The sequence below is a fragment of the Cannabis sativa genome, chromosome 3 (assembly GCF_029168945.1).
Source record: "Cannabis sativa cultivar Pink pepper isolate KNU-18-1 chromosome 3, ASM2916894v1, whole genome shotgun sequence".
NCBI lineage: Eukaryota > Viridiplantae > Streptophyta > Magnoliopsida > Rosales > Cannabaceae > Cannabis > Cannabis sativa.
In genome coordinates this window covers 10122815-10139300 of record NC_083603.1, presented here as the reverse complement: position 1 = coordinate 10139300, position 16486 = coordinate 10122815, and the positions used below count along the sequence as shown (strand labels likewise).

General features: G+C 30.5%; 1 long non-coding RNA gene across 1 annotated transcript; it reads left to right on the top strand.

The window, feature by feature from the left end:
- Nucleotides 1-5911: 5911 nt before the first annotated feature.
- LOC133035420 (uncharacterized) lies at nt 5912-16467 on the top strand. The gene is made up of 3 exons (XR_009686640.1): nt 5912-6012; nt 6581-6757; nt 16274-16467. It is a non-coding gene; the product is annotated as an uncharacterized LOC133035420 (long non-coding RNA).
- The last annotated feature ends 19 nt before the right edge of the window (nt 16468-16486 follow it).

Sequence of the window (16486 nt, the reverse complement as noted above, 5' to 3'; positions counted from 1 at the left end):
ATGGAATGTCGAGAAAACTTATCAAACCAACTTTTAGTTGCCCTTGTGAGAGAATTCAAGAACAACATGCACCGTAGGTTTAATCTGACATTGCTTGCTCACATAGTAGTATTGAAATTACTCAAATGTCCCACTGGGTCGGTAGTTCCATCATATGGGGCAACATAAGGATTTTTTAATCCTTTTGGGAAATATGTGTAGGTTATGTTGGCATGAAATGGTTCAGACTCCTCGTCTGAATTGTATCCAATAAATGTTCGATATTCCTTATCTTAATATTTTTAGAATCATTCTTCCAGTTGTATGACCCTCAATTGTATTGGGTCTTCTATTGGTCGGTTCTTTAAATTCTCTCATGTCTATCGCATTTTTATTCAACTGCTCACAAAGATCTGGCGTGTTGTAATTTATCTACTCGCGCATAATAGGTTGTCTCAGGTTTAGTTGTTCTTGGAGGTCTGAGTTATTTTGATGACCACGACGTCACTCTTGCTTCGTGTTATAGTTACTTACTGATCTTGTTGGCAAGACACTCTCTTATTGATAACATTGCAAGTTACTTACACTAACTTGATCATCATGAGAACTGTGTTGTGGGTTACTTTTCCTTTGAGGAGAAACTCGCCTTGTATGTGACCTTCAAGATTGGATGTGTTCTTGGCTTCTCCTCGACCCACTCATCATAGTATTTGACTCTATCCTCCGAGAAGTAGCTCCCTCTGTTGGTTGATGTCGCTCAAATAGATATGACATATAACTTCTTCCAACCCTTTGTGGGTCTCGTGGTGGTCGAGAGTGCCTCAGAGATTTAGTAGTGGGTTGTCCTTGTGGAGGTCTCATATTTCTAAGAGAAGGCTCCGGGGCATCAGGTTGTGTCTACCTTGCCTCAGAACTGTTTTGATTTTGTGGATTTTTCCTGTCAATATGTACTTCCCTAGTCCTCGCTAGTTGTTGTTCCTAGGAACGTGACAATTTATCTATATTGTTCTCTTCCACAAGGACATTATGTGCCCTCCGTGTTCTTGACCCGCAAGGCCTTCCTCGCAGACACCTCATGGGAGGTTTAGCCTGTGTTTGTGGTGTATCATTCGTGGTCACTCGTGATGCAGCACGTGGTCACTCGTGATGCAGCAGTCTCACGTTCCAACTCTGTATTTCTTCTCAGTTTGACTCAGTAAAGTCTTTGCCAAAGTTGATAATTTTCCATTTATACAATTGGAACGTACCTATTGGGATCATACGCCTCTTGGTTCCTTCTTTCTGGAATACACTCTTCATTTCCATTTCTCTCAAATCCCATACACTCAGACTCCTTCCTGTGTTTTGATCCTTATTGGGATGAGTTCGTTAGGGCTCCTTTCCACGGTGATGCCTCGTGTCTGTTTGTTCAGTATGATCATCAAGGGTAGTATTCACCATGGAGAGAGACCTTTTAATATGTAGAATATTTGATTAAGGGAGATTTGTTTCTTCAAAGTCTAATTATCAAAGACTCTCAATAAAACTACCAAATTAATAACTCAGAATTTCGTTAACATTAAATGAGACTTTGACAATTAATACTTTGAATATGAAATTAATATAAATAATATATTCAATCACAAAAAATAAATAAAAGATAAGGAATTTCTTAACGTGATTTTATAGTTGATTCTATATACTCCATGAGTCTATTTTATTTATGGGAATATTGAGAAAATTCTTCAATCAAGATACAAGATTGACAATCTTCTTTTTCAGTAAGGAATTTTTGTCGTCCCTTATTCTCTCTATATATATAGGCTCAACAAATGGTAGTTATTAAATTCTATCCTTACAACCGATTAGTAAAATGTGGACAATTCCCACGTTTTGTTTATCATGTCTTATAGGTGGGAAAGTATGTGCATAACTACCCATATTCGAATTATAGGATTGTGGCAATTACATTTGATCTTATCCAGAACGTGCTACGTCTGACCCATATTTTTTTTTTTGGTGATGAAATTTTACTCCTCGGGTTAAATTATTCTATCTATGACTTCCTTCAAAGGATGGCTTGGTCTGGGAAATGAACTATCAAAAATCCTTATAACGAGGTTTTGTATAATTTTTACAATCTTACTCTGTATCTCTTCAATCTCGCAACTAGCTTGACCTTCATCTCCTCGTTCATAGCATGTTCACGTCATATAATTTCTGGTGAGTATTATTTGTTGCTAATTTACCCGAGGCACTATTCATTCCTTCATCATGCTAACTGTTGTATTGCCGGGAAGTATGATTCCTTTTCTTCCCAATGTGTATATGTTGAATATCAGGTTATTTAATATGCGAGTCAAGTTGATAAATATTTAAGGGATTATTTCACAAATACACAAAAACAACAAGAAAATTATAAAAATACGGTTTCACGAAATTTTAAATATTTTTACGATTTTTTTTATTTTATTTACAGAAAATACGGTCTTTTTATGTTGTACTCTAGTTAATTTGTTATTGATTTTTTGTTATTTGTATGTTATTTTTGTTGTTGTTTTGATGTTATTTAGATGTTATTTTCATGTTATTTTTATGTAGTTTTTTGTTATTTTTGTGTTATTTTTATGAAAAACTGTAAAAATGTACGAAAAATTCTAATGTAGAAATGTAATTTTTTTAAAAAAAAAAATTATACTTTATGTAATTATTCTAATATTTAATACACGTGTCAAGACTCATATCCACTACTCAAAATATGGGGATAATAATATAAATACTCTTATATATAAATGTTAATCAAAGATTAAGATTATTTTCTTTCAAATTGCTTCTTAGTCTCTCACGAAAATCTATATATATGTCTAATATTTATTCAATATTTTAATAAGGGCAACAATTTATGAAATGCATTGCTTAACCTAATCTCTTCATCATATATCTATTCTATATAAAGTGTGCCTATATAACTAAAATTCTTGGTTTTTGATAAATTTATGGGTGACTTTTAATTTTTATTTAATAAAATAATAAAATATTATTTATATATAATAAAATAATAATAAAACAAATCCCATTAATATTTGAATTGATATTTGGGTGACTTTTAATTTTTATTTAATAAAATAATAAAATATTATTTATATATAATAAAATAATAATAAAACAAATTCCATTAATATTTGCACTGATATTTGATGCTAAATATTCGAGAATCACAACACATTTAAAAAAAAAACAACCCGGGAACTCTCAATTAAAAAAAAAAAGAATATGCTCATCAAATTTGTCTTTATTTTTAAACATGGTGAAAAAAATGAATTATCTTTCATATTATTCAACAGAGTAAAACAAGTTTTATATTGGTTTACTATTCAACAACCTTGTCAAGAATTCTTGTAAGTTGTAACCACAAAATTGCCAGGTCAAACCAACACTTTCATTGCAATATTCACAGACTAACTACAAAATTATTTCATAGCATTTACAGAACCGCACACCCCCAATCATCTTTAATATGGACGTATCAGAAGCCAGATCATTAACCTAAATTGGTTAGTTCTATTATGTTTTGGAACAAATCGTCTATAATATAAAAAACCCATCATACTTGTATCTTGAAACATTCTTCAGGAACCAAGATTTTAAAACACAATTGTTACCTCCTTAAGCTCAACCCACTCCCAAGTCTCATTTGTTGTATTTATATCATAGACCAAAGCATGTCAATTTTTGTAAATAATAAGAAAATAAAACGTGGTTTAAATCTCAAGGCAATAGAGCCTTTTCCGTTAAATCTCAAAGATACATAAATATACAAGATAAAAAAGCCAATCTAAGAAGTGGGTGCCACGTTAAAGCTAAGGAAACATTAAGCAACTGTTAGGCTTGTTTTACAATTTATGGTGTTTCAAAAGAACATATCGAAACAGAAACACATAAAAAAACCTCCACATCATTTAATTTTTTTTAAGGTAGTGTTCAACTATGAGATCTAACGAGTTTCGCCCCTTCGCTAATGACTTCTAAGAGTTCAAATTCCAGTATTGTATAAATCTTCAATTTGTTCTATTTCTTATATTAAATGAAATTTTGCTACTTTTTTTTTTAATTTACAACTTTATTGTTTATATATTATTAGGGACATTCATGGAAATTAGGGTTTCTTTGAAATATACAATTAATGAGCATTACTTTTTGATCATAGTGTGTTTTCCATGGCTGAAAACCTCAACAATCTCTATCATTTGATATCAAATAAAATAAAATTATCATGATGTATACATTATGATTATTTAATGAGTAATTAGTGTGTTGAAATTGTCAAGCTGATATTTAGAATTGTTTATAATTGAATTGTTTCTTTGTCAAAATTAATATTAAGTATATTTATATGTTTATAAGTTTATCTATTTTCTCTTAGATCAATTATATGCTCATATAGCAATAGAATCATACTCATATAGACATGTTATTTTCATTTTGTAATTTAGATCTTCTTAGTCATTATTTAGTTCACTTAAACCTTTTCCGATTATGCTAACTGAAGTTTTGTTTCTTTTAGGTACTTCATTACAAAGATCTGTATTACATGTATTGTTTATTTTTGACTATGAGGAGGTGGATTTCTTTATTGGGAAACATATAGCGTGACAAATTATTGTTCATATATTTAATAATTCTTTTTGATTAATGAGATTCATATATATAAATGTGTATATTGAATTCTTTATTCAAATAATTATTTTTGATTTTTACGTGATTATTTATTGTTCTTTATTCCAATAATCTCACCTAATAACTAATAATGTTTTTTCTTTAATTTTTTATTGTATCACTTTCAAATAACATAGAAAAAAACTAGCATAAAATTTAGTATACGTGCCTCGCACGTAGTTTTTACTAGTATATATATATATATCGATGTTGGAATCGGATGCTCGAGTGCTTATTTTACATGATATGACGTAATCTTTTTTTCCTGAAGATACGTAACAAAATTTTTTATATTATATATAACTTTTGTGTAACATAGTTCGTAACATGAAATACCCCATTATAATTTCTATTAATTTTTAAGTGGATTTTCCTTCCTGAATTGTGTAATAGGACATTATATATAAGAGAGTATATTTTTGTACTCCACTCTTTATCAACCAATATGTTTTGGGATATTTTTGGCCAATATTTATGTAAAAATTATAGCGAGTAAAATTGTTATTTTGTTGTTTTGGGATCAATAAGAAGCTCTTTTCATGAATATTATACGGATTATTATTTGTGAAAATGTATCTGTCCAAATTTTTGCTAGCTAGTTGTTGTTGTTAGTTATAGTTTGAAATAATTCATCACCTGTATGTATTTATTTATATTTTTAAGCTAAATTTTAAAAATGGATATTTAATTCAATGTGAAATTGTAAATACGAGCTGAATTTTTTAACACGGTGACATGACACGGTCAAATTTGAGTTTGAGCATAACATGACAAGTACGTATTCATGAATAGATTAATCCATAAGCACGACATGACGTAAAAAAAAAAATTTGAATACGGTTATCACGAATTTTCACATAAATATATATGAAACGTATATTCGTATTATATACATATATAGTACTTTGCTGATAACAGGAAACCCTAGTTTTAACTCTCTCTCACTGCTGTTTTTAAACAAATTAAATAATTAATTAGTGGGATACTTCAACTTAATAAAAAAAATTATATTACAGCTAATTATTGTTTTCTCTTAACTATTTTAATAAAGGATTCCCATATAGCTAAATTTAATATGTGGTCAACTTATTTTGTATAGTTGGAAATATATATAATAAACAACCACTGTTCTGATGATGATGAAGGCTAGCTCGAACTTCATGTAAATATATATATATATATATATATAAATGTATATATATTGACATGGTAACTGATTTTTTGTATATATAAGTTATATATATTAGGACTATACAAAAAACTCGATACAAAGAAGAGCTATAGCTATGGGCAACAATAAGAAATGGCTTAATGGAAAAGACACTGTTGAACCAAGCGGTTTGATCATAGCATTTATATATATATATAAATATATATACATATATCTATATATATATATATGAATATATATATATCTGGTGTTGCATGCCTCATATATAACATGATCATCATTTCATGCAACTTTTCTTACTATCATTTCATAGTAACTTATTACTATTCATGCTTTGCTTTATTTACATATGTAATAATTATATGCAGATATATTTTATGATATTCAAAGGTTTTTTTTAGAAGAGATTAATATATATAAAATCAATCTTTGCGAATTTTGTAGATATTTTGTAACCCGCCAAGATATATATATATATATATATACATATTTATATAAATATGCAGTATAACGCATAATTAACTATAGAGTTAAATAAGTAAAGTATATCGATCTAATTATCATAATTCAAATATTTAGCAATAAACGTCTTAAGATCTTAATTTCTTCTCCATATAATTTAGGGCTTTTTTTTTATCATAATATTTAAAATCATTAAAACATATGTATATATATATATGATCAAATTATTAATCGTCATATATGTATAATTAATTTACATGTTTTAATTTGTAGGAAGGATCCCTGTGACTATTGATGGTGAAAAAAAGACAGTTCCAAACCATCCATTTGTTCCAAAAAAAAGAATTTGGTAAAGATGGAGTTTTTCGGTATTCCAATGGGAAGGTTTTTCCAATGAAGAACGGGAAACTAGCAGAACAACTGGAACCCTATGGAGAGTACTACTATACGGTAAGATCATATATATATATATATATATAATGTTATATTAATAACTGCATATCATATGGTTCAATCCTATATATCCATAAAATACTCTAAGGATATGTGCCAACAATAAACATTAATTTGTTTAAAAAATTAATTGCCCCTGAGCACGGTCTATTCAAGGACGAAGCCAGCCTCTAATTAATGTTAAGGCTATGCAGTTGAAGGAAAAGTGTAGCAGCAGAAGAGGAAGTCTCAAAATCCAGAGCAAGTGAACGGGCAAAGGGAATGGTATTAGGGGGCCGGGCCAGAACACATAATAATAATAACATTCTTCCCCCTAAATTTTGACATGTAGTAAATCGTGCCTTCTGAACTTTTTTGACCGTTAAAAATTCCCCCTGAACTATTGAGATTGTTAAATTTAAGGATTTTTGTCTAATTTCATTCAATTTACTGTTTCAGTGATTGTTTATGTACTGAACCATGCTCCCATATCTACCAAATCATGCCCCTCAAACTTTGATAGGTACAAAATCATAGGACTGTACAAAAAATTTTCGTAAACCGCCCAACTCGAATAACCCACCCAAACCAAACCGACAAAACCGATAAAAAATACAAACCGACAAACTCGACAAAATTCTAAACCACCCAATCACTTAATTGGGCGGGTTGAAAATTGACCCAAACTGCCCAATTAAAACGCCCAACCCGATTTTTACTTTTTTTATATATATTATATAATATATAATATATATTAAAAAAAAAAGTCTCAAATCCTAAAATTCTTTCTTAGCCTCTCAAAAAAATTCTTTCTCACATATATTGTGTATTTATGTGGTTAATTTTTGTTTTAGTTGAAACTAAAAAAAAAAAAAAAAACCTCTTAATTCGGTTTGGGCGGGTTAACCCGACCAAACCGCCCAAACCCGTAGTCGGATTAATATTTTTTTTAAAAAAAAATTGGGTAGATTGCATGCAGAATTTTACAAACCGATCTTTACGTTGGGTTAGAAAATATGTAGTATAAACCGACCGATGTACAAATCATGCCCCTTAAACTTTCATCCATGTTAGAATTTTTTTACTAAAATTAGACAAAAGTCCTTAAATTTTACAATCTCAATAGTTCAAGAAGAATTTTTAACGGCAAAAAAAGTTCAGGGAGCACGATTTAGTACATGTCAAAGTTCAGGGAAAAAAATTACTAATTAGCCTAATAATAATAATAATAATAATAATAATAATAATAATAATAATAATAATAAGAGTATAAATAACAAGATAAATAATACTCGAATTTTAAGTTTATAAGTAACATGAACTTAAAGTTTATTTTTAGCTACTTCTAAATGTTCTTTTAATAATTCAAAACGAAATTTACTAACAAAATTAAAGGAAAATTACAATTTTACAAACATTGAGTACTTATGTCGCTTACAAACTTAAAATTTTAAGTATTCACTATATATCCTAATAATAATAATTAAGGGGACTAAAATAGATTTTTTTTAATTTTTTTTTTCAAATAAAGGGATCAAAATATATCTAGTTAAAAATTAAAAAAAAAATGAAAAGTTAGGGGAGACCCCACTAAGCCACAATGTGCCTCCATCCGTACTTCTAATATTTTTTCTAATTTTTGTGTAAAAATATTTTTTGTAGTCATAATAGACACTGAAAATTTTCAAATAATTTCAGATTATTTAATAATACACTAGATTTTCAAGGAGAATTATGAATATAGTATATGTTATAACCATAACAAGAAAACTACGTAAATTGTATATTTTTTTAGTGCTAAACTACTCAAACTTTATTTTTTGAGAGAAAGATTTTATTGCTTAACCAACTCAGTAAAACATGTAACAATTAATTGTGGAAACTTTTCCTTCCCAAAGAACTAGGGGCGCACATGAGTTGAGTTAGCTGAGTTAGAGGTATTTTAATGGATAAATTCAATAATTGCGGTTTGGAGAAGCTATAAACCATTTAATTTTTTTTCCTTATTGTACAATAATATAGGGGGTGGGTGTGTGTTCATTGGATTGAGATGAATATTTTAGGCTTTAATATTTATGTTACAAACATAACAAAATATAAAACGATACATGTAAATATGCACCTGTGTGTAAATATGCTTTTAAAAAAATCTAAGGTGGTGGTGGTATCATTTGTGGGTAGCAAATTTAATAATTGTGATTGATTCTCACGTAAGACTTGTTGGTAGAAGTAGTATGATAACTATGAACTACGTGTTAGTGATGTGTTTTGGTTAATTCACTTTCTAAGTTTATCATAATAATATAATTTATTTATAAAAACGTAAAATACATGATTGTATATATTTTGTGAATGCAAAATATATTTTATGTATGAAAGTTGTCTCAAATTTGGAACTTCTCTAAAGATATGGATTGAGTTATATATAGACTTTGAATATGTCCAACCCATAACCAACTCATAACTATATGGCCTATTACTTTTCAGCCCAATGAGTCATTGACCTACTCTTAACATAACTTTTTACTACAAAAAATGAGTTGAGTTGGCGAGGTTGAATGGCACTACAAAAAACTGCTTCTTTTATTGACAACCTTTTAATCATAACATAAATTTTTTGTAATTAAATAAGACATTTAGTCACAACAAAAAGTTACTCAAAAAGTTACTTGTGACTAACACATAGTATTTAGTTACAAGTTGTCCGTAATTTAATTTTAGTCACAATAAATATTGTAACTAAAAACATATTTAGTCACAACAAATTATAATTTTTGTGACTCTTACTTTTAGCCACGGCCCTTTTAGTCACAATACAATAATAATAATTTATAATTAGCTACAATTTTTTCTATCTTTAGTTACAAATTTTATTGTGACTAAAATTAAAAAAATTTGTAGTATGGTTTGGCTCATATTTTGGGCACCCCTGCAAAGAGCGCCATTTCTAACCCTCCAAATGTGGTAGATGGTGACCATGACAGTTGAAGATGTGCCTTCTAAAACAGCTCCATTTACTTCTCAAAATCCATTTTAGTAAATTTGGGATAGTGGCATGAGGTTTTTATACCAAACATATTTTCAACCTTAACCAGACAACTTTTACTAAAAGTACGGAGGAAAAAGAGACGAGATGATAAGATTCATCATGATCTCAAACCACAAATCAAATAAGTAGACTCATAGTAGATACCAAACTAAGCAAGTTTGTCTCTAGTTTAGAGTTAGTCTCTCCAACAATGCTAGCCAAAATATGAATGTGTTTTGGAACTATAAGTCTATTTCAAACAATAACATCCCAATATTGATAGAATGAGAAGGAGTTACCTTGTCACAAATATGACTTATATTGAACTTCAACAACATATGCAAGTGACCACATAAGAATAAGAACTCTCGAGTTGATCTTTAACTACCACAATCTCCCACTAGTACCAACTATTATCAATTGGGGCTGAATAATCCAACCAATGTGTAGATTTAATGTACATAGCATGAACTATCATTTGGTTTACAAGTTATCGTATTTATGAGCCACAAACTCAAATATATTTCCAATGGTTGCAGTATTCCAATTTTCTTTATCCCTCAAGCCCAACCCACCATATTTTTTTACTTGCAAACATCTTTCCAAGTAATGTATCTTGGGAGCTTGATAGTAAAGGACTCTTCCATTAGAAAGCTCGACAGATCTTGTTGATTTTCCTATAATGTTCTTGGGGAGGATCATGATTTGTGTCCATAAAAAGAATAAATAGATAACAAGATAGAGTATATAAAAACTCTACTTGCAAATTACAGATTTTTAGTACTGAAACTCCTACAAGATGCAACATACCACTTTTCAACTAGACAACCACAATCATTCTTTTAGAGCAAATTGGAATACCAAGACAACAGAAAGGCAAAGGACAAAGCCCAAAAGATCAAGAAATATTTGCACCTCCTCATCATTCATGTTACAGGCTACAACATGATAACAAGTTTATTATTTATCCTCATTAGAACCTAAACATGTATCCGAAAACACATTGAAAATTTTAATATAAATTGATTTTAAATTGTAAAAAAGAAGTAAAATTTATAGAAAATACATAAAAATAAGGGGCTTTTTCATTTTTACATTTCTAAACAGTTTTTTTTTTTTTTTTTTTTTTTTTGCATTTTTACGGAATTCTACATAAAAACCCCTATTGCAACTAGCGCTGCAACCTAAATTGCAACAAATCGTACAGAACTCCTATTGCAACTAGCGCTGCAACCACTTTAAAAACCCAAACTGTAAATTTGAAAAAAAAAAAAAAAGTTAAAAAAATAGTATATGGGGTAATTCCCCTAAAAATAACCTATATTGACTTTAAAACAATAAAACAATTTTTTTCTTTTTTTGGTAAGTAAATAAGAATTTTATTACTTTTTACAACTGAAAAATAATTAGAGTACAATTAATAAGTTATACTCAATATATCCAACCACTCTATGTCTTCTATACTAATTTCTCCCTTTAAAAATGAGAAAACCTAATACGAATTTCTCTTTTAATTTTATGTATGAGAAAATTAATAGGATAAACTTGGCCATTCTAAAGAGAATTGTTTCGGGCATCCCAAATATTATAAACTAAAGCATTAAGGAAATAGCAAAAACTTATCTTCTAATCTTCGATCTTTCAATACAAAAAATTACTACTTTTAGTGACAACATTTTAGTCACAACATAATCTTTTTGTGACTAAATGTGACTTTTAGTCACAACAAAAAGTTACTTGTGACTAAAATATAGTATTTAGTTACAAGTTGTCACTAATTTAGTTTTAGTCACAACAAATATTATGACTAAAAATACTTTTAGTTTAGTCACAACAAATTGTAATTTTTGTGACTAATACTTTTTGCCACGGACCTTTTAGTCACAACACAATAATGATAATTTATAATTAGCCACAACTTTTTTATCTTTAGTCACAAATTTTGTTGTGACTAAAAGTAAAATTTTTTTTAGTGTTTTGCAGCGTTTCACCTATTTCAAATAATAATTTAAATTATTTTGATGCATATTTATCCCAATCCAATTGCATAAAGCTATCTGAATTTTCTTATTGTACATGCAGTTAAAACAGAAATGCACCTGAAAGTGAGCAAACAAACTCTAGTTTGAAGACACTTCCATTAGACAAGCCAAGCATTGAATTTATGTTTAGTAACACTCTACCTATACTCCAAATGATGGAGAACTACTTTTTTCCCCACTAATTCTCGGCCAAAGTTTATAAAAAATAGCAAAAATGCTAAAGTTCATCTTATATTAGCCTAAATTTTACCACTAATTATGTTCTTAGCCATCACTATTTTTTTCCAGTACCAGCTAGAGCTCATAGGAGCCTCATAGCTCCACCAATCTTGATCCTTTACATAAATTGAATGCACCCAACACACTCACAAAATATCTTTTTTGGTAGGAATGTCCAACATATATTTACTTAAGGCTCCTACATTCTAATATTCAATATTTTTGAAGCCAAGTCCACAATTGTTCTTAGAATGACAGATAGTCTTCCAAGCAACAAGCCCTGGGCTAGCTGTATCAAAAACTCCTTTCCAAAGAGATGGGACCTACATATAGCATTGCTTTGCTCAAGAATATAATATACTTGATTAAAATCATAAGTTGCGCCTAATGTGTGTGAATGGCCATTAAAACTGAGTTAATAAAATACTTCTACCTGGATAAGAGATGTGCCTAGAACTCCACAGCTTAATTCTAGCCAATTTTTTTTTTCATTTAATGAATGACAATCTATATTAGAAATTTAAGAAGCACATAGCGGAATACCCAAGCATCTAATGGGGAAAGTACTTTGGGAAAACTCAGAACTACTAAGAATAAATTGAGTATCAGTATGAGATATTCCATGTCAATGACAAAAAATAAGGGAGATATCAAATCTCCTTGCTTGAGTCCCCTCTTAGCTGTGAAAAAACCTTGAAGGGTACTATTAATAAGCAAGAAAAACCTAACTGAGGAAACACAAGTCTGATCAACTAGATAAAAAGAGCTAGAAAAAGCAAAAACATAATAGTTAATATATGTACTGACTTCCAAACTGCCAAAGACAAATTAATTCATAGCACAACTTAACATTGTCGGTGAAACATAATTAAAATAATATGAATTTCATCAAAAACGGTTTGTGTAAATTTTGTGTTTACACCAAAAGCATCCATGATGATATGGAGATCAATGTTTGAAACATGGCAAGAAAAAAAATATCCTGGAGTTGAGTAGTCCCAGATCATAGCAAGTCGACCTGGGAGGGAATCCTAGCCCTACGCCTATGTTGACTTCAGGAACTCCAGAATGGGTGTTTGGATCCTGCCAAGTTGTTTCCAACTCATTATCATTCAATGTTCTATGCCATGAAGACATGAATCATCCAAGTCCAGAGTCCAGGAGCTGAAAACACATGAAATAACACCTCAAAAATCAACCCGAGTGCTTAGGGTTTCACCCAGCACCCAAGTTGCAAACATAACTAAGGTTTAAGTTTTTGGGACTGTCTAAGTGAAAATGGGTCAAACTTTGCACTAGAGTACATGAACTAGATATACCACGAACATATTTGAGGCATCAGAATCAGATTTAGAGAACTTTAATTATTGAGCACCTGGAGCCCCCGGTGCTCGGGCACTCAACGTCCAAGATGACAATTTGTCAAACTGAACCACTTCCAAGCATGAAACTAAAAATTCAAGTCATTCATATTCTTATCCTTCATCAAAAATGTTGCAACAAGTACTTTCCGGGAAGAAGCAGATCAACCTGGAGGCCAAAATAAGGGGCCAGAGCCCAGGTTGACATTTTGTCAACTTGGGCAAATTCCGAGGAGTTTTTCTGAAAAGTATTCCGGGCATATTCTCTGTTTTCATCAAAGATTAAGATTCAAATATTTCTAGGGAGTAAACAGAATAGTCTAAGGGTCTGAAACTGGACCCAGCGCCCAGGTTGACATATTATCAACCTAGGCTGTTTTTAATTAGTTTTTTGAAAAAGTATGATCAGGGAATTTTTTTTCATCAGAAATCACAAAGATACAAGTAAACTCAGGGAGAAAGTAAAATTTATACCTTGGCTGCCCACTATAACCCCATACACTATTGACCGTTGTTTGGCTTACAATTTGATTCAATAATAATCATACAAGTTGCGTTGTTATGTGAAAATAACTTGCAATTTTATTTATGAATGAAATTGGCAATCATGCCTTATTACATCACTAATTGGCAGTATCTGCCTTAATTTAAGACAAATCTAAAAGAAAAGAATGAAAACTAATAGAAATCATAACTTTGCTAACAAGCATACCCACAACATAATTTGTTGCTGAAGAACAACTTTTATTGATAATACTTGTAGAGGTGTTGACCATTCCAATATTGGGGTACCAGTAGGTTCATCTAAGAGTCGTAACAACCTAGCTTGTACATGCCATGGGGTACTATTTGTGTAATCTCGTATGGACCTTCCTAATTTGGTCGTAGCACCCTCACCGTAGGGTCTTTAGTATTGGCTAAGACCCTTCGTAGTACTAAGTCTCCTACCTTGAAGCTCCTTTCCCTGACTCTAGAATTAAAGTATCTGGCTACCTTTCGTTGGTATACTGCCAATCGCACTTGGGAAGCCTCTCTCCTGCTTTCCAACAACTCCATGGATTCACCCATTAATTGGTGATTATGGATTTGGTTGTTGGAATATGTTTTACCATGATCTAGATTTACTACCATGTATGTTTTTAACATCCTAATATGAATTTCTAAAACAATGTAATTTAAACACATAAAAGTTATGAGAAACCTTACAGTGAGAATTAAATGACTCCTTCCACTCAGATCTCTAACCCTTGTATCCTTTTTGTAGCAGAGTATTACCAAGATCTGAGCCCGAAACTCCTTCCTTGTGTTTAGATTCTTCACAGTCTTACACACTATACACTATGATTGAGGACCAACTTGATGTGTGTGGGCACTTACTCAATCACTAATGGCTGAATAATATTTTGTGAAGAAAGGCTTAGTGTTTCGAAAATTCAAGAGGAAGAAGAAGAAGGAAGATGCCTCATCAGAAAGCTAGGTTTTTAGCTTTGGAGGCATTAGTTGGATGAAGAGACCTTAATTATCCTTATATACTACTTCTCTTAGGGTTAGGGTTGAATTATTAAGAATAAAAAAAATGATAAAATAGGGTCGAAATTACACTTGATGGCCAGCCACTTAATGGGCCCCACTCAAGTTTAGGTTTTGTCATTTTTCCCAACTATTTTACCTATTTTTTAAAAATACCACTTTTTACAATTTCAACCCTATAAATGCCAAAACTATTTATTTAATAATTAAAATAACTATCAAATAAAACTGTCATTTATAATATTTATTAATTAGACTACATAAAGTCTCTTAATTAACAAATAACTCCAAAACACTATTTCTTCACAATCAAGCCATATCTTAGTGAAAAATTCATAAACTAGACACAATCGAAGAAGATGAACCCTCCTTCAAGCACACAATCGAAGGTTGCTAGTAGCTAATCTCCTCAGTTGGCTCGATCTTCACACTTGATTTCTTGCTCTGTTTCAATTTAGTTTCGGAGACTAGAGGAACTTCAAATCTACTTTTTAGATTCACCACGATATGATCAGATGTGAAAATTGGAGGAAATAGTCATTCTTCCCAACATCCACATCTTGCAAAACTTTTTTAGCAATACTCAACTAGTCAAAAATATCTTATTGAATCCCACTTTTCCTACTCAAAACTCTTTCGTTTCCTGAGGAGATCGAGTAAATCTTCCCTTAAACCACATCATCATTCTTCGACTCATCCTGCACTTCTAGTTCTTAAATATCCAGAACCACATTCATAGATTTGGTTTTGATCCTATCCCAAAGAAAAGTGCCAATTTTTTTAGTCTTATTTGCCTTAGTTTTTTCCAAATTATTTTCTCCCTTTGCTATGCATGGTTGTCGGTGAAGTTCGTAGAGAGAAGGAAGAAAGAGAAAAACTTTAACTTACAATATTACCACTAATCTTTCCATAAATATGGAATAAAGCCTCTTATTTAGGTGTTGTTGTTGTGCATGTAAATATTCTTTACTACAATTATTTCGTTTGGATTTTTTTCCTTATTATGTATTGTAAGATTGAATAATAAAAAATATTTAATGTATTATTTCACACATTTTCTAGTTGAGTGAATCACTTAAATATTTGCCTTAAAACATATTTGTTCATATAAAATGTATTAATACTGTTGTTCGACCAGGAGCCTTTGGTAAGGCTTTACCACTCATGTATTGTAGCGTAGGCATGTGGCTTTGGTTTCCCAATTCTCACAGTAATAAGTTCCCCTTATTTTACTTTAATAAAAATAATAAAAAATTACTAATCAATTATAAAAGGCAGTATTAAGCATGTTAGTCATCAACTATTTGACTTTGGTATTAGTTTTAACTTTATTCTTTAATTTTTATTATTTCAGAAGAATCCACTCGAACGGCGCTAGAGCTACTACCAGTAACACATGTGCAGGTCTACTTTCCACATACATATGTACACCCTTCATTCACTGTATATTTTGCAATAAGATTGATCACAAGAAGTTTCTTACTGTGATCTATATTAGGTGTATTATATATATAAATATGGGTATATATATATATTTATATATGGTTGTCCCTGCAATTTCACTTTG